At 39.8% G+C, this 24,367-nt stretch overlaps 1 protein-coding gene across 1 annotated transcript in view; it reads right to left on the bottom strand.

Annotated features, from left to right (window-relative positions):
* opcml (opioid binding protein/cell adhesion molecule-like) overlaps positions 1-24,367 on the bottom strand; it is a 641,537-nt gene that overhangs the window by 372,563 nt on the left and 244,607 nt on the right. The window lies entirely within an intron of this gene.

Genomic DNA, 24,367 nt, shown 5'->3' with positions numbered 1-24,367 from the left:
AGTACTGTGAGGTTGGTGGAGCAGACAAGGTCAAGGATGTGTCCTTTATCGTGGGTGGGGAAGGTGACATGTTGTGTAAATGAGAAATTGAAAGGGAGGAAAATTCAGAAGCGTGTTTGCAGGTGGTGGAGTCCATGTTGATGTTAAGGTCGCCGAGGAGTAACAGACGTGGGGAGAGGGATGAAGCAATGGTTAGGAGTTCAGTGAGATTAGAGAGGAAGGAGGGGTGTGGTTTAGGGGGGCGGTAAATGAGGAAAGCTGTCAGTGAGGGAGGGGTTTTGAAGGCGAGAAATTCGAAGGATGGTACTGAGGGGAGGGTGAGTTCTGTAGTCCGGATGTTCTGGTTGTAGATGACAGCCAGCCCAACACCACGGCGTGAGGGGCGGGGTTTAGTGATGTAATTAAAACCAGGGGGGGATGTTTGATTAAGCGAGAAGAAGTCATTGGGTTGTTGCCAGGTTTCAGTGAGCAGAAGGAAGTTGATGGATTTGTCCAGGATGAGTTTGTGAAGGATGTGGGCTTTATTGTTGAGTGACCGTATATTTAGAAGGGCAAAATTGGTCAAGTGGGGGGTTGTAGGGGTGGTGGCAGGCTGGAGAGGTATGAGGTTGTCTAGGTTAGCAGCGCGGGGTGGGCATGAGAGGGGGGCAGTGGAGCAGAGGAGGGGGGCTTGATGGTGGGGAGAAATGGCTTGTTATATGTGTTGGGAGGCGGAGGGGAGTGGGATCCGCTCCAGGTATTCCGTGCAGCTGGGAGTGTAGGTGAGCGGGGGAGAATGTAAGAGAAGCAGTAGGAGTTGCGTTCTGATGACGCGTCAGGTGTGCAACAGTGCGTTGCGTGGAGCAGATGGATGCAATGGATTGTCCGTGCTGAAGGTAAACAAAACTGCGGCGGGTGCTTCGGTGAATGTAGCGGGGTCGACGAAGGAGTCCAAGATGTCTGATGACTGAGATGGAAGACGGAGTGGAGGAGTTGGTCAATGACAGCAGCTGTGAGATGGAGTATTTCAGCATGATGACAGGCGGAATGGCTGGGAGCAGTGTGATGGCAGTGATAGCAGCGATAGCAGCTAGCAGCAGATAGCAGCAGATAGCAGCTAGCGGGCTAGCTAGGTTCACAGAGGTGGAGGATTGTTGTGGAGACGAGGAAGATCCACGACATGGCAGGAGGATGTGAGCAGCGGGACGGGACAGATGCACCCCAGAGATGAAGGCAGGAGGCAGAGAGAGTCCACGGTTGTTGCGTGGGACGGAGACAGACAGTAGGCGATGTAGCAGATAGCAATAGCCACCCGGCACGTTGATGGCTACGTGAGGGCAGCCGGCTACAGCCAGCAACGGAGGCAGAAGTCCAAAATAAGTAAAACATAATAATAATACAAAAATTAAATAAAAATTAAAAACAATGTGCATTGCATTAAAGATGTGTAAATGCAGAGCAGTGGTCCAATTCGAAAGATTGAAGAACGAATTATAGTTGAGGGTGATAGAGGGTGACAGAGGCGGAGAAGCGGCGAACAGTCAATGCCAGCGTCCTCTCCAGCAGCGGGAAAAAGTGAACTATCTATCTAACTATCTGTAGCGAGTAAAACTATTAACACAGAAAATACCTCCCCAAAATGCCTCGTTGGTGAAACGTCATCATCCAGCTGCAGCGAGCCGTTTAGTGGAGAAAGTGAATACTGCTGAATACACATACTTTACAGAGATGCTGTATGCGAAACCAATGTGAGTTTGGACAATTGCACAGTATTTTTCTATTTTAGTTATACCTCAACAATGGAATTATGATCAGTGGAAATGGCCATGACACCTCTGCCTTAAGATGCGATGATCGACGGTGTCAAATGCTTTGGAAAGGTCAATAAATAGTGCTGCACAACTCTGCTTATTATCTAAAATACTTGTAATGTCATTCACCACTTTCATTGTGGCAGTGATGGTGCTATGTTTCTTTCTGAAACCTGACTGATGTTTAGACAGGATGTCATTTGTACATAAAAACTCTTTTACTTGTTCACTCACTAGGCGTTCGAGCACCTTTAGACAATTCAGAGATTGGCCTATAGTTATTTAAAATAGTTGCCTCCCCTCCTTTTAGCAAAGGCAAGACACACTGCAAAAAATGAATTTTAAGAAAGTAAAACAAACTTGTTTATTTTTTTCTTATTTTAAGAAATAAACCATCAAACAACTTGTCGAGAGCTGTCTATTCACTTTTCACATTGCCATTGAGACAACTGTAGTGTGGTATACACAACACACACACACACAACAAAAAAATACAAGTAGAAGTATTGCAAGGCACTCATTGATCAACATTGAAAACAGTTTAAAATGACCATGCAATGTTGTTAAATGTGTTCATGTTTGAATAAAAAAAAGTCTAAATATAAGAATGTTTCTGATGTCTTAATTTAAGACAAATGCAATTACATTTAGGCGTGTGGCGCAGTGGACTAGTGTGTTTGTGTTGGGATCAGGGGGTCACAGGTTCAAACCCCACAGCAGTCAGCATGTTGTTGTGTCCCTGGGACACTTCACCCCAAATTGCTCCTGCGGGGATTGCCCACAGTATTGAGCATGTAAGTCGCTTTGGATAAAAGCATCTCAAGTAACATCTAATGTAATATATTATGCCAATTAAAGAATTGAATTCTTATTATATGCAGATTTTTAAACTTAATTTAAGATTTACATTCTAAGTTTAAGACAAAGTCACTAATATATTGTGTAAATTAAAGCCAATGATTCTTATTGTAAGCTTTCTTCGCTAATTATAAATCTTAATTTAAGAAATACATTCTTCAAATACTCTCTCAACCAAAACACTAATTTTAAGTTATTCTTTCTTAAATAATTCAGGAATCATTGCTTGTAATAAGCTAAATGTGCTTACATTTTTCATTTTTGTCTAGTTTCAAGGCCCATTACGGTCTTTCAGTACCTAGATTTTAATTCTAGTTTTAAGAATTCTAGCCAAGTAAATTTGGCTCACCCCATTGGCAGATTTATTTGCTTGATACAGGAAAATCTGACCTGATTCAAGAATATTTTTGCTTGTTTTTGGAAGGGCTGTTTTTGCAGTGCATAAGCTGACTTCACTACTTTTGGAATTGCATTTGTGCTGAGGGAGAGGTTAAAAAGAGTAGTGAGAGGAAGAGCAATAACATCTGCAGCTATATTTAAAAATAAAGGTTCTCGGTTGTCCGGACCAGCCGGTTTCTTAGGATCTAACTTGGTTAAGGCTTCATGAACAACATTGACAGTAAAAGGAGTAAAACTGAAAGGGTTTTCCAGACCACATTGTTCAGATTCACGGATTGGGGTGTTCACAGCAGCAGAGTTAGTCACAGAATCAAACATAGAACCGCAGGACACAAAATGCTCATTAAAGCAATTTAGCATAGTGGCCCTGTCCGATATAGTGCCAGATGCTGTGGTAAGGCAAGGAGGTAGCTCATTACGGATCTCACCGATGGATATCGATTTTATGGCTTTCCAAAAATGTCCTAGGATTATTTAGGTTTTCTGTGGTAACTGACAAATAATACTTCGACTTAGCACTTTTGACATGTGAAGTGAAGCTATTCCTTAGCTGCCTAAAACTCAGCCATTCTACCTCTGAGCCTGATTGCCTTTGCCCAGGCCTTGTTTCTCTCATGAAGTAGACTGGACAGTTCAGCAGAAAACCAAGGATTGTCTCGTCCCTTTGATAACATTGATACCATTAATTACTATGCAGCATTGCTGTGATAGTTAACATCCCAATAATCAGCAATAAATAACCATTTATTGACTGATAACAAACATGACGTACAAACCCTTTGTATGGGTTTGCGTTTGGACAATAATAGGGATTCATATTGATATACTGGCTCTCTGGCATTTTCTTAAATATTAAAAAAACATGTAAAGGTGGTTTAATAGTGACTAGAGACACATGTTCTTTGAATTTTTTCATAGGATCAGTTACACGGCTTATTGAGTCCTCCATTTTGATTGGTCAATTTTTACATTCCAGAGGTCTGTTATTTTTCGCTAACTGGCCGCTGCTAAGGAACACATACTGTTGTTAGGGAGGAGGCTCTGGTCAACGGACTTTGTGAAGTTACATCAATCCGCAGAAAGAAGTTGATTTAATGTCAGCTGCAGACAAGCATAAAAAAGTAAGGAAATCTTTGTTTGGTAGATTTCTTTATTGTAACAATGCTTCTTGGCAATACATCTTATACCGTTGGAAAGCCTGTTTTCTTACCTTTCCAATGGTACCACATTTATGAGGAACATGTATTTGTGAGATGAACAGCAGAGCTGAGTATGTGGGTTGCGCCCAGGAAAAATGTGACAAATCTACTCTGCCTTTTTTTATTGAATGAATTGTTATATTTGTAGAAAACATGAAGCTTTGTCCCCAGTAAAGAAATGGGGTCTGGCAGTGTTTAAAGACTGGTAAATGGAAAGAACATGTGAAAAGGCTTGGACAGGTACAGAAAACCTCGATCAGTGCTGCCGTCATTTTAAATTCCGTTGGCTGTCGCCAACGATGATATTTTCTTGTTTGCGGAAGCAATGTAATCATTTATAATATATTGAGTCAATTTGTTGGTTTATTTAGTACAGGTAAAAAGCGTCAATCCTGATCACCCTGTAGGTGTTCTTTTTTCAATAAATGTCTGGCTCGCTGCACATGATCCTTTTCTTATATCTCAGTGTCTACTGTTACCTCTGTCAGCATCAGGAATATATAATCTATCACTGGTATCAGAATCCGAATTCTTTAATCTGTCCCGCAACAGGGACAATTACATTATTCCAACAGCAGATTTGTGTAGACTTACATATTAAGGAATGCAAAAATAACATATAGTTACATATAGTATGGACTGTACCAAACTCAGAACTCTCCAAGCCTCACTTTTGTCCTTTTGTAACATCAGCACTTTACTCCATAAGTACCAATAGTTATCAGGCCAACATTGTCCATTAGAAGTGATCATCAGCCTCCTTAAGCTACTGTGCCAATGCAACTGTCCAGATGGCTTCAAATTATAGATGGTAAGTGTGGGCAGCTGAACCTATTTGAATCACAGTTTGTGGGAAGAACCAAAGTCTCAGAGAGGGCTCACACTGAATCAGACTGTGAGGCCTTTAGCAGTGTGAGTAATCCTTCTGACGCCTACACGGTCTGATGTCTTTGTGAGGGCAACAGTAGCTATCAAAACAATCAACACATACAGATACTTCAATGTAAGCTCAATACCTAATTAACAAATAGCGGTTGTTATAGGGGAAATTATAGGGGAAACTAATGACTCAAAAAGGTTAATACAGATGTCACCTCATTAAAGCAGCACTGTTAGGGTCTACGATTACTCAAACTCAAAGTGATGTCACTCAACTCAACTGTCAGAGATAAAAGTTCATGCTTCTGAGAGTCTAAACATGTTTCTATGAGCACTTTATCTTTTTGTTGTTTATTTTGACATTTTGTTAAGTTGCTTGCTTCTTGCTTCATATTTTCAGTAGAAAATGCAATGCGCAGATGTGTTCCTGTTTCACAGTCAGTACAAACAGGTGGTTTGTACGCTGTGTTTCTTAGAGAGGAAAATGAATCTGCAGCTTCCACTACTATCTGATCACTTTCTTTGGGCTGCTACAAACACTACACCGGGCTACAAAAATCCATTTATCAAATATTTTTCGGTCAATTTGTTCCTCAGACTAACTTTGGCCTGCCTCTCAGATAAGCATTTGGCTTTTAATAATTACAAATGCTTCTATACCAATGGTTGACTGCACTACTTGAAGCGACCTATGAAACAGCTGAAGGGGCCCTTTTTACAGATAATATATCAAATTTGAATATTGTTTGGTGTCATGTGTGTTTGAATTGCTGTAACTCCCAAATGCCTCACCAAACCAATGTCAGAGATGTGATACAGTTTATTATATTTCAATATGTGCTTCATTTTGACTAAAGGCAACATTATATACTGAAATGCTTTTCTCTATATTCTAAATATATAATTGTGAGACCCTGACAAGCACAAAATATGTGCCTCAGTAGGAATGTATCAACAGTACCTTCTATTCATGTATATCATCCATCTCTATTCCAGTCCCTCCTCACGTTAATTCTGAATATGACTGTGACTCCTGCTGTTCCTTTATCAAACTGCTTCTAACACTAACACTCGGCAGACTTATAGCGCTATACTCGGACATATTAATAGCATTAATGACAGTTGACATTAACAGCCTTGATCATCTCATATTCCAAACGGTATAAATGAAAACTGTTAATCTTCCTAACAGTTGTAGGTGAAGTTAAACATGTCTCATGAGTGTTGCAAATTATTAAAATTATTCTCTTGATATTGAATTGAAAAAACACATAGGAAGAGATAGTAAGGTTTTTTTTGTGTAAATGCGTAATACGGTATAGCGACAGCAGGAAACAAACAAAGTCGCTGAGAGGCTGAGGCCGGGCCTGTTTGATGTTGTATGACACGCTAAAAAAGTACTTGCTGAGATCAAAAGCTCTGTTTCATAGTATTGTAGTTTAATGTCAAAAAACTTGGTGATCAGACATATACATAGTTATAATAATGAAAGCAATCGTAAATCTTGCGGTCAACAAAAAAGTACAACGGCCCTGTGTCACCCTCTCTTCCACACACACACACCTCACACAGGTGAACAGGATTATAATGAGTGCCGCCCATATCCATGTGACCCAAGCCAACCAATCAATAGTGATCAAACAAATATCTTATATTAAAACATAAAGGATTACTAAACACGTTTCATGGCTCCTACATACAGGTTCTCCTGCTCGTCTGGCTTTGGACATCAGTCACATTTTGTCCTTTCTGTCTTTACCTCAACTTCATGAGAATATAACTGAACATATTCTCTTATACCTTTCACACCCTGTGAACTTGCAGTGAGATATCGGGAGGATACGACTTATCACTACTGATACATGAGAGCAAGATTACTTGATAGACTGTATTGTCTGCACACCATCATATCAGCAGTCACAAAAACAACTGCAGTTTCACATTAATCCTCTGGGGTCATCAACCACAAAAGTCATGCATTTGCTGTTACAAAATTCTGTGAAAACTGATATTCATAGTTTGATTAAGATATGTACTTGGCTAAAATTATCTTTAATAGCTCAATCAATACCACTCAAACATATTTTGGCAACATTTATGATATTATTTTTATGCCGACAATCGTTTTTAAGTTTAATAACACACACCCACACACACGTCTTGTAGACCCTCCAAAATGCATGTTGGTTATTTCTCTGTATGATGTCTCATGTGTGGTTCCCACCGATGCCGTTTCATAACAAGGTCAATGGTTGCAAGCCAATGGTATAATGACGTTGGTATCACCTGGTAACTCTCCATCATCAGTGACCAAGTCTTACAGAGATGCGATTTGGAATTGAAAAATATGACAAAAATATGGCTGGCTTTGAGCATATCCGCTTGGCTTCACTCTGGTACCAATCTGAAAAGCTTAGTGACATAAAAGAGAAACCATTCCAGAGTGAACACTGGTCCAGTCAGCTGAAAGACAGCAACGCCAAGGGAGCCACTTTTCTCTTTGACTGGTAATCTAAATCTAAAGTGACATTCTCCAAGTTGTTGTTAGTTATTTGTAAGCAGTGGGAGAGAGAGAGATATAGTAATCAGATGTTGTGATGTATTTACTCGTGTGATTGCTTCTTAATTTAACTTTTGAACATTTTGGGTGTTGGACAAAAACAGGATTTCTGATTCTCAGTCACTGGTTCTCGTAAGACTGCAATGCTGATGACACCAAGCTATTTTTCTTTGCCCTTGCTCTGTCGATCTTCAACTGGATAAGACTGAGTAGTGCTCCCTCAGGGATAAGATCTGCAAGTTGAAGTGCAGTTCATTTATCTACTATCGCTAATTCTAGCACTGCTACTTTAAATAGTATGGGTTTTTAGCAGTTGTTTTTTTACAAAACAAAAGTTTACAGATATACATACAAACATCTATTTTAATCGTTTGGACTTTATGTATAATCTATATTTTTCTGTCAAATAATGGATAATCTTACCTCTTCGTGAAAAGTTTAAAAGGAAAAAATGTCATCGTTAATTGGTATCAACTTATTAATATCCGAAATGTGACATGGCATATTATCAAAGGTTACTAGTAACTTAAACGCTAATAAGTATAGTTAAAATATCTATATTTCCACATTACATGTAGTAAAGTACAAGTACGAAGTAAAACGTAAAATGGATATATGTTAACCCTACTCTGTCTCTGGTTTCAAACTCAACAGAATCTCAGATGTATCAATGAGAGTTAACTTTAGCAAACATTTGTTCAAGAGGGCAGAACACACACACGCGCGCGCGCGCACACACACACACGCGCACACAATCAGCTCATTTGAGTTGGATCTGCTGGCTGGCAGTAAATTATCTCTCATTCATCAAACTGTTTACTAATTAGAAGCTGATCAGGGATTTCTCCAGCTGAGGAGTCAGCACATCCAGTTCTCCTTTTACTCTAAGTAGGCTTGTTACAGTGTGAGATTTTCACCGTGATGAATGTCAGAGAAAATATCTTGGTTTATTATTATCAGTTACATTGACCCTCATAGTGAGAACATATGAACATAATAATAAACTATGTGTGAATGAATAACTAACTAATAACTATGGTAAAGCATGATCCTTTGTAAGAAGCAGTATAGCATTTTTATTTGAAGAGCAACTTGCAGGTTAGAGACATCAGTGAATAAATGTGTAGGAAAATGATGAATTCACTAGATTTTCAAATAAATATACAGAAATATACACTACAGTGACATCTGGCGTCGTTTTAGTAAGACATTTTCACTTCCGCATAAAAAAGCCTCAGCACGTGACCTCCCGCGTGAAACGTAACACGGGGGAGAGCGGCCGGTCTAACGTATGAATAAACATGGATCACAATGCTAGTTTTGACACAGAAGAGGTTGAAAATATATATTCGAATGCATATGATTATAATTATGAGCCTGCTAGGCGTCCAAGAGACCAGGAGCAGCCAAGGGTTAGAAGAAATAACGGCCATCGGAGTGAAATGGAGCTTTGGTGTGTGGAGAACCAGTGGAGAACAGTGCAGCTGTCTTGGTGAGTGACCGGCGTTAGCTAGCAGATAGGACTCACATGGGTGTGTCCCAGTCGAAAGCCCAGCGGATCCCAGTGGCTGGGGGTGTTGCCAAATTGCTAGAGGGCGTTACCAAATTTCCCCATTTGTTCAATTACAGGATTTAAACATGAGATGGCGCTTCATTCACAAATACACAAAGACAACTGGGTGTTGTAGAACTTAGTCTGTTTGCAATGTTTGCAGCTCTGCAGTTGTGTTTGTTGAATACTGTAGCATTTAATCACTTATTTGTTATGGTTTTCACAGGCTACTATAATGAAAAAACATCAATATTTTAGATCAAATAAAGTATATCGTTTTCTTTATGCAGTATCTTTTTTGGTAATATTGTTGGGGTGTTTTTACACAGTACAGTAGATTGAAGTAAATCAATTTATACATTAAGATAAGATAAGATAAGATAGACCTTTATTAATCCCCGTGGGGAAATTCAGTAGTTCAAACAGCAACAGGGTAAGAGTGAAAAACAGGATAGCACAGATTCACACAGATTAATAAAATCAAAAATAAGATGAGCGATACAAATAATAATAATGAGAAACTATGAAATAAGAAATGAATAAAACTAAAATATAATTATCATATCATATATTATAATGTATTGTATTATTAAGTAATATCATACACTAACCCCATTATAGCTGATGTCACCTGCCTTTCCTATTACCTGTCAATTGATGAGGGAGACACTTCCAAGATGGCAGCACGTTGATTTGTTTTCTGTCTCTGTTAGTATTTGTCTCATCCTCGTTCTTCTTGTGCATACTGACATTTTATAATTTTTATAATTTTGGGGCCTTTGCTCTTTTTATTATATGTAAATAATATTTGTAATCAGATGCAATTTTCTACCTATCATATGTATGCTGATGACACTATTGTATATTCATGTGCTCCTTCTCTGGATATGGCCGTTTCCAATTTAAAATCTGATTTTATCACGCTGCAGCATGCACTTCTTGATTCCAAACTGCTTTTGAACAGTAAGAAAACCAAAGCAATGCTTTTTGCTCCCAAGTCAGCGTCCTCTTGCCTCTCCATTGACACCCTTGATGGCGTCTCTGTTGAGTTTGTTGATACCTACAAATATCTTGGCTTTTGGTTGGACAGTAATCTGAACTTCAAACACCATATCGAAGCTCTAACAAAGAAATTGAAATTCACTCTTGAATTACAGACTTAAATGTTGTTTTTCAACTTCATCCCGTAAAAGGTTGGTCTCTGGCTTATTCCTGTCCCAGCTGGACTACGGTGACACCATTTATAGATTTGCCTGTCCCACTGTCTTGGCCAAACTTGACCCACTCTACAATGCTGCACTGCGTTATATATCAAATGCACCCTATAGGACTCATCATTGCACACTGTATAGCCTAACTGGATGGTCCTCACTCACTATGCGTAGGATGCAGCATTGGTTTTTATTAATGTATAAAGCCATTTTAGGAAAGCTTCCACTCTACATATGTGCCAGATTTGCTCCAGTTTGTGACTTTTACAACCTCAGATCCAGTGCCTGGATACGGGTCCAGGTACCTGCTGTGCGGACTGAGGCTGGAAAAAGGAATCTCTTTTATTATGGTCCTTGGTCTTGGAATGACCTTCAATCACGCCTCAAACTGACGGCACTTGTCTCTATAGCCTGTTTTAAATTGAATTTGTCAGAAGTCCTTACCACCAGCTGTTCTTGGAGTAATAAGTAGTGCCTTTCTTACTGTCCTAATGTGCACAATGTAGTAACTGCTTTTTTCGTCTTTTGTTTTCTTAGTTATGTTCTCTGTATTTTATATGTTTGTGTTATGTGTTATGTGTAACGTTGCTGCCTTCTTGGCCAGGTCAGCATTGTAAATGAGATTTTATCTCAATGCTTTTTATCTGGTTAAATAAAGGTTAAATAAATAGCAGATGCCACATTGAATGGATGAACACATTTATGCATCAATAATTACAACAGAGTATTTCTAAATACAAGTTGTAAAAATACTTATATGTATTTAATATGAATAACATAATGATTAATTTCAGATGGTAATACTTTTCAGGGTTAGGTCCGGTCTGACAGCACTTAGCTCTCTGCTGCAGAGAAGATAACTGCTCTAAACAAAGTCAAAAATCCTACATCCAAACGGAATATATATAATTAATTATTATTAATACGTTAAGTCTTGTTCATAGTTTTTCACTTTTATAAAATTTTTGATATTTCCGGCACAGACCCTTTCATACCGGCAATTCGCGATAGAAAAAACAGAAAGTGCGACAGTTTAAATATGCGAACACAAACCTACAGACTGGGGGTTGGGAGATCACAGGAGGGGGGAGAGCTGTGGAATGTGACCACCATCCCCCTTGGGAGACTTACTCCACACATTCCGATGGCCAATTAGTTTTAAACAAAGAGTTTGCAGTATACAGCATAGGCAACATGGGGGGTGGGGGCTTCTCAAAAGAGAAAATGCAGATATAATTCACTCTCTCGACTCGCTGGTATCTCGAGCTGAGCGCTCATTGGTGTTTTTCACCTCGTGCTGCTGATGAAGCTCTCCATTGGCTCGGCAAAAGTTTGTTGTTGTTTTGTGTCAGTTTTACGTCGCACTTCCATTCACATTTTTCATCAATGTTCCACAATGTTTATCATGAAATTAATATCCATATATTTTATACTATACTTGCACTGCTTACCGTTTTCATACTTTATATATCTTAGCATATTCATACACACTGTTAATACTGCTCACAGGCTGCTGTGTATATCTAGTGTATTCATACCCCTCACTGTTTATTCATCATTCAATTAATTCTATATTTTATTCTGTAGATCATACATTACTTTTCACTTTACTGCTTGTTGCACCGTTAGAAGCTAAACTGCATTTCATTGTCTCATTACCTGTAATCTTTGCAATAACAATAAAGCAGGCATCTTTATTGTAGCCTCAACAATCAAGTTCTAAGTAGTGCAATATGAAATAAAAACAACTACACTCTTTTGGCAGTGTTGTGGTGCCGAGAGATGGGAGTCGGAGGCGGGGTATCAAAGGCACAAGCTAGACTTGTATTTAGCATCTGAAAACCATTGTAAACAACTTCATGCCCGGGAAGCGAAGACCGGCGGAAACAGGAAGTCCGGTTCACTAAAATGTCCGTGCAGAAAAATACCCCAACCCAGCGCCGTATAGATAGAAGAGTTACGACAGCGGAAGTCCAAAAACGGTTATCGTCACGTGGTTCATGTAGACGAGAATCGTTCCCCGGAAGTTCATGGCGGGCAATGTGAATGCATTGATAACAGGAGATAGAACTTCGACTTTTGGTAATTATTAGTGAATAAAGGTTTTGATTTGCAATATTTATACAACAAATCGATATGTGTATGTATTTACATCAATATGTTTTAAAAAATAAAATAGAATTTGCTAATATTAAGTGATAATATTAGGATTAGTGTGAATAACTAGTTTACATGTTAGGCTAACAGTGCCTTGGTTAAAGAGCCTCTTGCTGTTTATTTATAGCTTTGAACTCTTTCAAACCAATATTATCTTCTTAAACTTGTATAGTAGTCAGGAGCATCACTTTCTAATGTTTATTGATATATTTAGAGGGAGGGGATCTAAAGGAATGCTTCAAAATTCAGATTAGATTCATTTCTACCATTTTCTTAAATTCATGGTAGTTTTAGTAATCCCATGGTAATTGAGGACACAAGTTATCTAAATGACTAATGTCATCTTTATGGCTTTCAGAAAGGACAGGAGACCGACAGGTGACTATCAAAGGACTAGCAGCAGCAGCAGCAGCAGCAGCAGCATGATGATGATGATGATGATGTTAAATGTGTTGTTTTAGGAACATCCATTGCAAATACATGGAATTCAATAAACATTGAATAGCATATCATGCAGTTTGTCTGTGCCCTTTCCTCCGTGTTGTCCTGGTTTGCTGTGCTGCCTTCTAGTCGCCACCATGGTTTGCTGTGCTGCCTGGGGATGCTCAAATCGCTCTGAGAAAGGAGTACGAACGTACGGCTTCCCCACTGACACAGAGCGGAGGAAAAAATGGCTGGCACAAATCAGCAGGAGCAATTTCATGACCAACAGCAAAAAAATATGTGAGGTTAGGTTATTGTATACAAACACTGCATTTGCACTTTTTCAAAAAACGAAAACCACACCATTGGGAAAGCTTAATGTTTTGTTTAATACAAAAAAACAGGGAAAGGCTTGAAAAACACTGAGAGTTGAGACTCAAGGTGCAGGGTGAGGGTCTCAGTGCAGGTATTCAGGCTCCATTGAATCCCCCTCTGGTTCTTGTGCTGAAAGAGGGAGTAACAGACAGGAGAAAGGGTTATACACACCTATATAGCACACCTATTGGATGGGAAATTGCCTTGGTGAGATAAGGTGTGGTCTTTGTTCCCAACTGAAGTTATGGAACTTTATTATTTGTGAGTTTAACAAAGTATGACAAATGGCATCAGTAACAGATGTGATATTAATTTCTATAAAGTTGTCTCACATTCTTGGTCATATTTTATATACAGTATATAATGAGTATAACATGTCCAGTAAGTATAAAGTGTTTCCTAATACTGTGTATTCAACCACTATGGTATAGTGTATGGTACTATGGTATGGTATCCTAGCTTAATCTGTTATCTGTAAACGTTCCCTAAATCTACTAATTTAGGGATAATCCACTGACATCCTTTAATACACATGTTAATTTGAATCAGATGTACTGATAATATCCGCAATATAAATCTTTAAGCTTCTTCTTACCTTTAAAAGTCCGTCACGAACGGTCTATTATGCTGCAACTCTACAGCTCTGTTAGCCTTGGCGCTAACTTCCGGGGAACGATTGAGATGCTCCACGATCCGCCATTGCTGTAAAATAGTGGTCCATTGGAGTGAACGGAGATGACATAACTCTCAGTCTATACGGCGCTGCCCCAACCCATAGATCCGTGGGTGAATAATGTCAATCACCGCAGTGTACACATTAACAACAACTACACTATTTTGGCAGTGTAACAATTAAACAAGAACTACACACTTTTGGCAGTAACAATTAGATAAATAATAAACTGTCAGACTGACACTGAAGACAAACAAACTATTTTCAGCAATCAATCTGTTTAGTTGACTCTGGGTGACATGTGGCGATTTAAAAAAAATAGTTTTTTGGCTGTTTAGATGGTGTTGCTCCATCTGGGTCACTGCCGGTGGTTGAGACGGTGGGGTCTTTGGCGACTAGTTTTATAGCCCCATGTACATTACTTAGGTGCTTCAGGAGATTGGCATTGCTGTTATTCGATGTGGACAATGCTTTCTGTCCTGCACACAGTTTACATTTGACCGAAATATGTTATGCGTCCTTTATCCCCACAAATTGAAAATAGTGGTTATATCTCCAAGTTGTAAATGCGCTGCTGCTCTCGCTGATACTTGCATCTGCCATAGTGTGTGTGCTGGTGGTGGGCGTTGCCGTGTGTGTGTGTGTTAGCCTTAGCAAGTGTTTGTGTGTCTGTGTATTTTCCCCATAAGGCAAGACCCGCCCAACTCTGTCTCTGATTGGCTTACCCTGAAATGTTACCCCGCGTTAACCAATCATCACTCCTCTCTGGTCACTTTCACTTTTCCATGGTACTGTGAGAGGACATCGCTATTCAACTGTAAATTACATCCGCAGGGAGATTCGGTTCAGTTGGATCACATAATGTAACCCAGTGTAACCCATTTAAATCACAGTAACTATAACGGCGTTACTGAATGGGAATAGGTAACTAGTAACGTTATTAGTAACCGCAAAAGGTAGTTGCGTTACAGTAATGCGTTAGTTTGTAACGCGTTAGTCCCAACACTGGTAAACAGTCACCTGATCACCTGAGAGCTGCCGTTTCATTCAGACTGTTTAAAAAAAAACAACGGTCTGATTTTAACAACTCAATGTGTGATTGTTATAGCAGTAATATTAGACACTAATAATACAGTAAACTATTAACACTGTACATACCGTGCTGCATTTTCCTCCGGTTGGATTTGATATCAAACAAAGCGATTATGTTTGTTGTTGTAAACTCACGTGGATTAAACTACATGTGTTAGTGCATTCATTTCAATTCGCGAACATATGATACATTAAATGATCGTGAGGATGATGATTGAAAATCGTTTGTTTGAGCCGGGCTGCATTTCCGGATGAAAATACATAGCGATGGTTTTGTACTTACGCCAACGTGAATTAAACAACATTATTTTGTTAAATAAAAACATGGTGATGTTTTTTAAATGATTACATGTCTCTTATTTAGCACAGAATATGATCCTATCCATGACATATGGATCTTAACAAATATCCGCAATATATAGTATAATATCAGATACCTGTAGATCTATCAGTTGTTTATTTCACATGAGTTCCAGTGTGGCAGCTTTTCACGGCTCCCCCTGGTGGATCCATGATCCAAAAAAAATAATATTAAGAGTACTTACTTTCATAGGGGGAAAGTAGAAGGTCAATGATAGAAATATAGAATATAAAAAATCAAGAAGATACTGCAAGTGATCTCTACAATAAAACAGTTTAGTGGACGATGTACAAAGATATTAATATGAGGATGTGCAAAACAGACAAACTAATTAACCTTTATTAACACATTAAAGAATACTTTAGGTTAAGGTCTTCTTTCAAATAACAAAAAAGCATTGGGGGTATATATCTACAGATAAATACTAAGCCTGACAAAGTACTTAACGTCTAATATATTGCTTTCCTGCAATGCTAACTATGTTGAAGCACTTATTTTAACTGATATTATACACATGAATTATACTCTTATGTATGTAGATAGAATAAGACATTTGCAGAATATGACAGTTTAATGGTGGAGGTGTACACACATATTGATAGATGTCTTGTAATGCACTGAACAGAGTGGCCGAGCTGACCAATCGGAGCACACTGGGCTCACAGGGAGGGGGGGGGGGCAAGAGCTCCAACGAGCCATTTAGGACAGAGAGTGAATACACATAATTTACAGAGATGCTGTATGCGAAACCAATGTGAGTTTGGAAAATTGCACATTATTTTTCTATTTCAGTATACCTCAACAATGGAATTATGATCAGTGGAAATGGCCATGACATGTGAAATTTTAATTAAATCGATCGTTTTTACAATTCTTGATCACGGCAGCTACCTGACGTTATAATCATACGTTACTACACCTTAAGCACTCACAACTCTCCTTCTCTTAGCGACTGTAACTCCACAGTTGCTTACAGTTCTTTCGGTTTTGCTAACGGTAGCTACTTTAGCTTGATAGCTAACCATGGCTACTTCCCCACCCTCGGGTGCTATTTCCTGCTCTATCTGTCTTATGCTTGGCTATTTCCCTTCTTCCTTTACTGGTACCGATAGGCCTGCGTGTGTTAAATGTAGTACAGTTGCTAGGTTGGAGGCGGGAATCATAGCCATAGAAGCCCGGCTCTGCATTTTAGAAAGTAACTCAGCTACATTAAAACCCATGTTAGCCGGTATAGACCGGCAAGAGGTAGCTTGTACTAGCCGTTCCCCGGCAACTCCTGAGCAGCTTGGAGACTGGGTGATTGCTCAGAAGGGGCATAAAGCGAGACTTGCAGGTCCGCACCAACCCGTTCACTTATCTAACAGATTTTCTCAACTCAACGAGACACCCGCTGAGAAGCCAATTCTGGTTATTGGTAGCTCTATTATGAGACACGTGAATTTAGAGACCAAAGCCTCCACAGTCACATGCATTCCGGGGGCCAGAGCGGGTGACGTTAAGCCGCATCTTAAACTGCTGGCTAAGAATAAACGTAAATACAGTAAGATTGTTATTCACGTCGGAGGTAATGATGTTCGTTTACGCCAATCAGAATGCACCATGTAATACATATGTATATACCATGTAATACCATGTCATATATATGTAATATACCATGCTAATGTGGCGTCGGTGTGTAGATATGCTAACTGGATTAAGTCGTGGACTTCGGGTCGCCGCTAAACCTGTCTCTGCGGTCCTGCCTGGGTCTCGTCATGCTGCCTCCCTGTCCCACAGGATCCCAAAGGATTGTAGTTGACATCTTCGTAGATTCATCTTCTTATTACAGACACATGCATTTCCTAACATTTGGACTACCTATGCTGTAAAATGTATTATCTCTTCGATTTACACACGGCATCTATTTCACGTCTATCCGTCCTGGGAGAGGGATCCCTCCTCTGTTGCTCTCCCTGAGGTTTCTCCCATTTTTTCCCTTTAAATTGTGGGTTTTCTCCAGAAGTTTTTCCTTGTAAGATGTGAGGGTCTAAGGATAGAGGGTGTCGTTTTTTTTCTCATACTGATATTCTGAACAATCTGTGCTATTGTATTAGCTATAAACTGTCTCAACTGTAGGCTATTTTTATTATAAGTACAGCACTTTGGCTCGACCAAAAATCGTTTATAAATGTGATATATAAATAAAACTTGATTTGATTTGATTTGATATGCTAAAACAATGTCGGACAGTGTAATTTTCTCTGGTCCCCTCCCCAATCTGATCAATAACGACATGTATGCTTAACCTTAGCGTGTCATCATTTAAGTGCTGGTTGTCTTGGTGGTGCCCAGCAAATAATGTGGGCTTCGTAAATAATTGGACAGCCTTCTGGGGAAAACCTGATCTGATTAAGAGAGACGGCATTCATCCTACTTTGGAAGGTGCAAATCTCATTTCAGCAAACATTTCAGAGCTTTGCGGACTTAATCCTTGAGAAACTGGAGTTGAGACCAGGGGGCGGAGTCGCAGTCTTACACGCTTCTCTGTGCTCTCTACAATAAAATACCCAATATTAACGGTGTGTGCGTCTGCCCAAGGACAATTTAAAGTAAAACCTAATATAGGCGTCACACATAACTTAATAAAAGTAAATGAAACAACTACTACAGTGCAACAAAACAGGAAGATTAAAGGTGACCTATCATGCAAAATGCACTTGTGTACGTCTTTTATATATGAATATGTGTCCCCGGTGTTCCAGGGAACTCACCAAGTGTCAGAAAACACAACCCTCTCTATTTTCCTCCATACCCAAATCTCTTAAAAAGGGGCTGCAACGGATCTGATACAGACTGATTCAGATTTGAACACTTCTATGACGTCACAGAAGTGGCGCTACGGCTATTGGGCCAACTCCACCAATCAGGAGGAGACAGCCACGGACATTGCCGTCAAAAACGCAGGAGTCGCTGTAGTACATATGCCAGGCCTGTAGATGGTGCTGTTCTCACAGAATCAGCCCATGCAAAGACAGTGTTAAATTGAGTGAAATGAGGAATGGCTAAAATGCATGATCTGTTTGGTATTTTGAAAAATAAAAAGTATAAATATGCCTTAAAGGTATTGTCCTACACTATATTATTCAAATATAGCATGATAGGTCCACTTTAAATGTTGACTCTTAAACATAAGATCTTTAGCATCTAAAGCAATATTGATAAATGACTTAATATCAGATTATAATATTGATATATGCTGTCTCACTGAAACTTGGTTGAGGCACGAAGGATATGTCAGCATAAATGAAGCCACTCCACCCAGCCATATTAATACTCATATTGCTCGAGACACAGGCCGAGGAGGTGGAGTTGCAGCAATCTTTGACTCAAATGTACTTATCAATACTAAACCAAAATTAAATTGTACCTCCTTTGAAAGCCTTGTTTTTAGTCTTACCCCTAGATTCCACCGGGTCCGTCTGCGGCGCGTTACGCTAGCGCCGCGGTTTTGGTCCGGCCTCCTCCGGCGTCATACCCTACCGGGCGCGTTTCGGAAGCATTTCAGAAGCGGAGCGTCTTGCCTGCCGGCTCGCAGTTTTTGTTGATTTGGGCATATTTCCTGGACAAGCTACTTTGTACAGACAAAGTTAATAATAATTGTAATATCCCAGTTATAAACAACATGAATCAAAGATGTGTTGCTGTATTTTAGTGGTAAAAAATGCATTCATCATCATAATTATTCAATATATATAATTTACACAGTGCCTGTAAACCGGAGGAGAAAGCTGGCATTTCTCCTCCTACTTGAAAGACTACGGAGGGATAGGATCTGCAAAATTAGTTTGTGTGTGTGTCTATATATATATGCTATGTGCTCTGACCATTGCACTTCCTGCCTGCCCGACCTTACGTTACGGCTGCGCCGGATTCATCCTAATTTTAGAGGAGCCCTGCGTCAAGGCGCTTCTGGGACGCTTCTGGGCCGTAACGCGCCGCGTGTGGTGGAACAGCACCCATTGACTAGAGTGGCCGCGATCGCCGCGATCGCCGTGAGCACCGTGACGCAGCCAGGGGCGGACTGGGACTAAAATTCAGCCCTGGAAACTGACCTAGTCCGGCCACATGAAATGTTAAATGTTAGAAATCCGGTGTTTATTATTTAAAGTTTTACGTCCAATTCGTTCCTTTTTTCCTCGCTGTACACAGCTCCAGTTTGGGCATTGACATCAGATTTATTTTTTGTTGCTGCTGTAGCAGAAGTTTAGTAACATTGTTTTTGATGAAATACTCCAAATCTCCACCCTCCATAATTGCACTTGATTCAGTTGCTTGCTACTTTCTAAGGGCGGTGATGACAGTCACAGTACAAACTGAAGTTGATGCAATTTGATTGGATTGCGAGGCAAGAGAAGCCAGCCGCTTCTGGATTGACCTTGGCATGGCCCTGACCAATCACAGATTGGCAGGGGCATGAAGTGAGCCTCATCTGATTGGTCAATCCCTCCAAGGGAAGCCAATTTTGGCTGGCCTCCTCTCGCAACAGAGAGTGCAATCTACTATTTCACCATAACATCTAGAGGGGCGCTGTTTCACTCCGTGTAAAATACTCAATGAGAATGGGGGAGAGATGGGCCGGCAGCAACACCACAGAATAATTACCGAAACTAAACAAAGTGTTTTTATTTATTTATTAAAATTATAACTGAGTCATTCTATAATTTAGGGTACATTTCACATCAACAAAACTGTAAAAAAAAAAAGTGTCCTTTCTCAATAGAACAATCAGTGGTTCAAGTTAGTATATTCCTCAGTGTAACATATCCACTAGTTGCAAAGCTTAAACTTTTTTTTTTTTTTTTTATTTGAAGGGAAAGGATGTTTTCACTACTCAATTTGTCAACTATGTTACGGACAAACTTGATGTCATTACAATCATTTGATTAAGTCCTGCACTTCAAGTAAAATCCAATTTGAAAGGCTCTTGAGTCTATTCTACCATATATCCAAAGATTTTTAAAAGATTCAAAAATAATTGAATTAAAGTTTTGTTTTTTCATGTGATATGTTCAGCGCTGTCATTAAGGATAGTGATATTTCTATTATAAAACTACAATACAGGTCATTTTGATAGTTTTAAGAGATGTCACGTAAAACTCCAACCTGTGTAGATGTACATTATGCTATAAAGGATATCAGAAGCACTATTTTAGATATTTTAAATTTGAAAAAATGAGGTGCAACATAGTTGACAATGAAAGTCACACATTTGACGCAAATAACATAGTTGACTGGACACATTATTAAACATCAGCACTATCTTTATTTCAAGGAAGAAGTGCAAAATTCAATTGAAACATTCAATTAATTCAATTATGAAACACCAAATTCATACAAAATACATTACATTTGAAATGTACTAACAAGCAAAACAAAACATCACACAGTGCAAATTAAACATTCCCTCTGATCAGTAACCGGTGAAGGGTTGGAACAAGTTCTTCTAATTCAGACATTCAGAATTCATTTCTAATTAAATACCTACAGAAAAGTCTAGTTTACATTTACATTGCGAAATTTGACGGTTTTATCGAAAGTGACTTGTAAGTCAGACAAAGATCAAACCCACAGTAGAGGAACAAATAAAGAACAGTTTTTAAAGTAATGGTTTTGTAATGGGTTCAAACCAGCACAGGGGTCCAAGTGAAGCCTTACCTAAAAACTAAATATTAAAGAATTGTACAGTCACATTAATATTCAACAGAACTCATTCAATTGCAACATTCAGTTAGACCTTTTAGAAACTAGACCAGGGGCCGTATTCACAAAGGATCTTAGGGCTAAAAGTAGCTCCTAACTGGCGAATTTAGGAGAAACTCCTAAACATAATGGGCGTGTCAGTCTTAAATTTGGGACTCCTAATTTTATTCACTAAGAGCAATTCACAAAGTATTTTAGGCCTAAAAGTAGCACCTAAGTTTAGGAGAGCTTAAAAGTCCTCGAGAGGACTCCTAACTCAGTAAGACCTATTCACAAAGAATCTGAAAATGGCTGCGAGACGAAATGTTTTGGAGACAATGGAAGACTGTGAATTGATCAAGAGATATAGGCTAAATCGTGAGGGTATCAAACTTGTTGTGAAATTAGTGCGGGATGCAATAACATCCCCGACTAACAGGAATAACCCGATTAGTCCGGAAATAAAATGTTTGGCAACACTACGATATTTAGCAACAGGGAAAATGCAACTTTGCAATGCCGACGATTTAGGAATATCGCAACCATCAGTCAGCCGTGCCATAAACCAAACCATCAACGCGCTCTCTAGACCACATATCATCCAACAGTTTATCCGGTTTCCTTTGGACAATTAACAACTACACAGGATCAAAGCCAACTTCATGGCAATTGCAGGTATGCCCGGTGTGGTCGGTGCTATTGACGGGACGCACATACAAATAATTGCGCCATCAAAAGATGAGGACGTGTTTGTCAATAGAAAGAAAGTACATTCCATCAACACGCAGATTGTTTTCATTCATCATGATAGGGGGACTTGAACGGCGGTATGGGCTGTTATTGAAAGTGTTTAAAGAGCCTGTGACACAATTTTCCCCCATCATCCAAACCCATCAATTTGAGTAAATATTGTCCCCTTGAAAACCGTTACTGAACTGATTTTGGATATTTGTACTTTGATAACCATTAATCTGCCCTTCAATGTTGACCATTTCCTGGATCTTCTCGGGGATTCTTCAAGTCCCGCCAAATTATGGGTGACGTCAATGCGGGCACAGCGCTCCAGCTGCACCGTTCAGGATCCCAGCATCTGCATGTAAACGCACGATGGCGCACACAGCAGCAAGCTCAGACAGCGATGACAGTTTAATCTTGAACGTGTCTGAGAGCTCATATGAGGCTGAAGGATCGGTTTATTTTGTATCTGTTAGAAGTTTAGGAATTAGGTGCGTCAATATGGGCGATCATACGGTCATGTAGCCAGTGGTGGGCTGGGACTAAAAATCAGCCCGGGACTCTCGACCGGCCCACTTCGGTACAACTAGTAAATTGTCAACGGGGGGAGTGGGGGATGTGCTAGTGACTTATCCGACCGGCCCACTTCGGTACCGGCCCATCGGGATTCGTCCCGATGGCCAGTCCGCCACTGCACCCAGCCCAGCCCACGTAAACTGTCAACGGGGGGAGCCTCGCTGCAGGGAAACGGTGGACCTAGTGTCCCGATCGGAGTGGGAATAATAATAATAATAATAATAATAATAATAATCCGTGCATTTTATCCATTAATTTCCCCAACATTGTGGTAAAAAAAAACACACGTTTAATCCATGTTGGTGTACTACTACAACCAGTGGTGTAGTGGGGATGTTTAACTGGGTGGACGGGAGACACTATGGACGCGCTCGTGAACTGTCAACGGGGGGGGGGGGGGGGGGGGCTTGGGGACCTCTGTGTCGCCTGTCAGCGCAATTTACATGATGCCGTTTAGACAATATAATAATAAAGGGCGGTGCCAGCTGTCAGCGAACCGATCCGGCCTTTCTGCGCGGCTATCACTCAAATGCGGGACATAGTCTCAATGTGTGGGACGCGGGACAAATAATAAAAATGCTGTGTGTGCAGTCCCGCACAGTGCGGCACACCTGGTCACCCTACACACACAGTTCTGCCCCTCACACACACACGCTTCAAATCAAGTTGCATAAATGCTTGAGCTACGTTTTTATTATAATTACTGTGAAATCTGCCTATTATGTTTTTGTCATTATTACAACAAACACACACTTGCAACTGATAACACTGGCAATGATTTTAGATGTATTAGACTATTAAAAAAAGAAATCATGCTTCAAATAAATGGGGGTACGGCGTACCCCCGCGTCCAACGCCCACTACACCACTGACTGCAACTACAAAAAGCTAAGGTTTGTTTTCTCATCAGGAAATGCAAACCGGCTCAAACCAAAGATTTTTAAATCATCATCCTCACGATCATTTAATGTATCATATGTTCGCCGAATTGACAAGAAAGCACTAATAAATGTAGTTTCATCCACTTGAGTTTACAAAAATAATCGATTTGTTTTTATATCACATCCGACGGGAGGAAATTCAGCAGCTCTCACTACCGATTTTTAATCCTAATTTAATCATGATCTTCACCACGATCATTTATGTTTATGTTCGCCGAATTGACATGAAAGCACTGACAAATTTGAATATACTGTAGTCAACTTCATTAAAACGTTATTAACTTGCCTAAACTCAGTAATTCACCATTTCTACGCATGACAACACACTTTGTCCGTGTTTGGCTCTCTCGCCGCACAGTGAAGCGTTCCCGCATTGACGTCACATCCGGCTTCCCCCAAAACCTCAAAATGAGTCGAAGGAATTTTCCCGCGATGTTCGAAATTATTGATATTTATCGGAACGGTATCGCTTTTTCTTTTTTAAACTGACGGTTCGAGATTACTAGTAGCCCACTATTTCATTGCACAACAGTTGTTGGGTTCGTGTCACAGGCTCTTTAAGTGCTGGAAATATGCTCATTGGATAATAGTTTGCAGGGTGCTTTTAATTGCCCCCTTGATTTAATGCAATTTACGTATTTTTATTGTTTGCTCTCTCTCTTTAACGTGCATATACAACGTCATTATCGTGGTCTGCACAAACTTGTCATCATGCGTGTATTCTGCTAACTGCATTGTCCATAACTATTTGATAGGAATACATTTCTAGCCTAGGGTATTTCCTTGTTTTTCGGTGATTTAGTGGGCTCGTTTGTGGGATGTTGCGGATGAGTTTCACCGAGACCGCCTGCTCTGAACAACCAATCAC

This window comes from Notothenia rossii (genome assembly GCF_949606895.1).
Source record: "Notothenia rossii genome assembly, chromosome: 9".
NCBI classification, from domain to species: domain Eukaryota; kingdom Metazoa; phylum Chordata; class Actinopteri; order Perciformes; family Nototheniidae; genus Notothenia; species Notothenia rossii.
The sequence above is the reverse complement of the archived record's forward strand: the minus strand, read 5'-3'. Positions and strand labels throughout refer to the sequence as shown.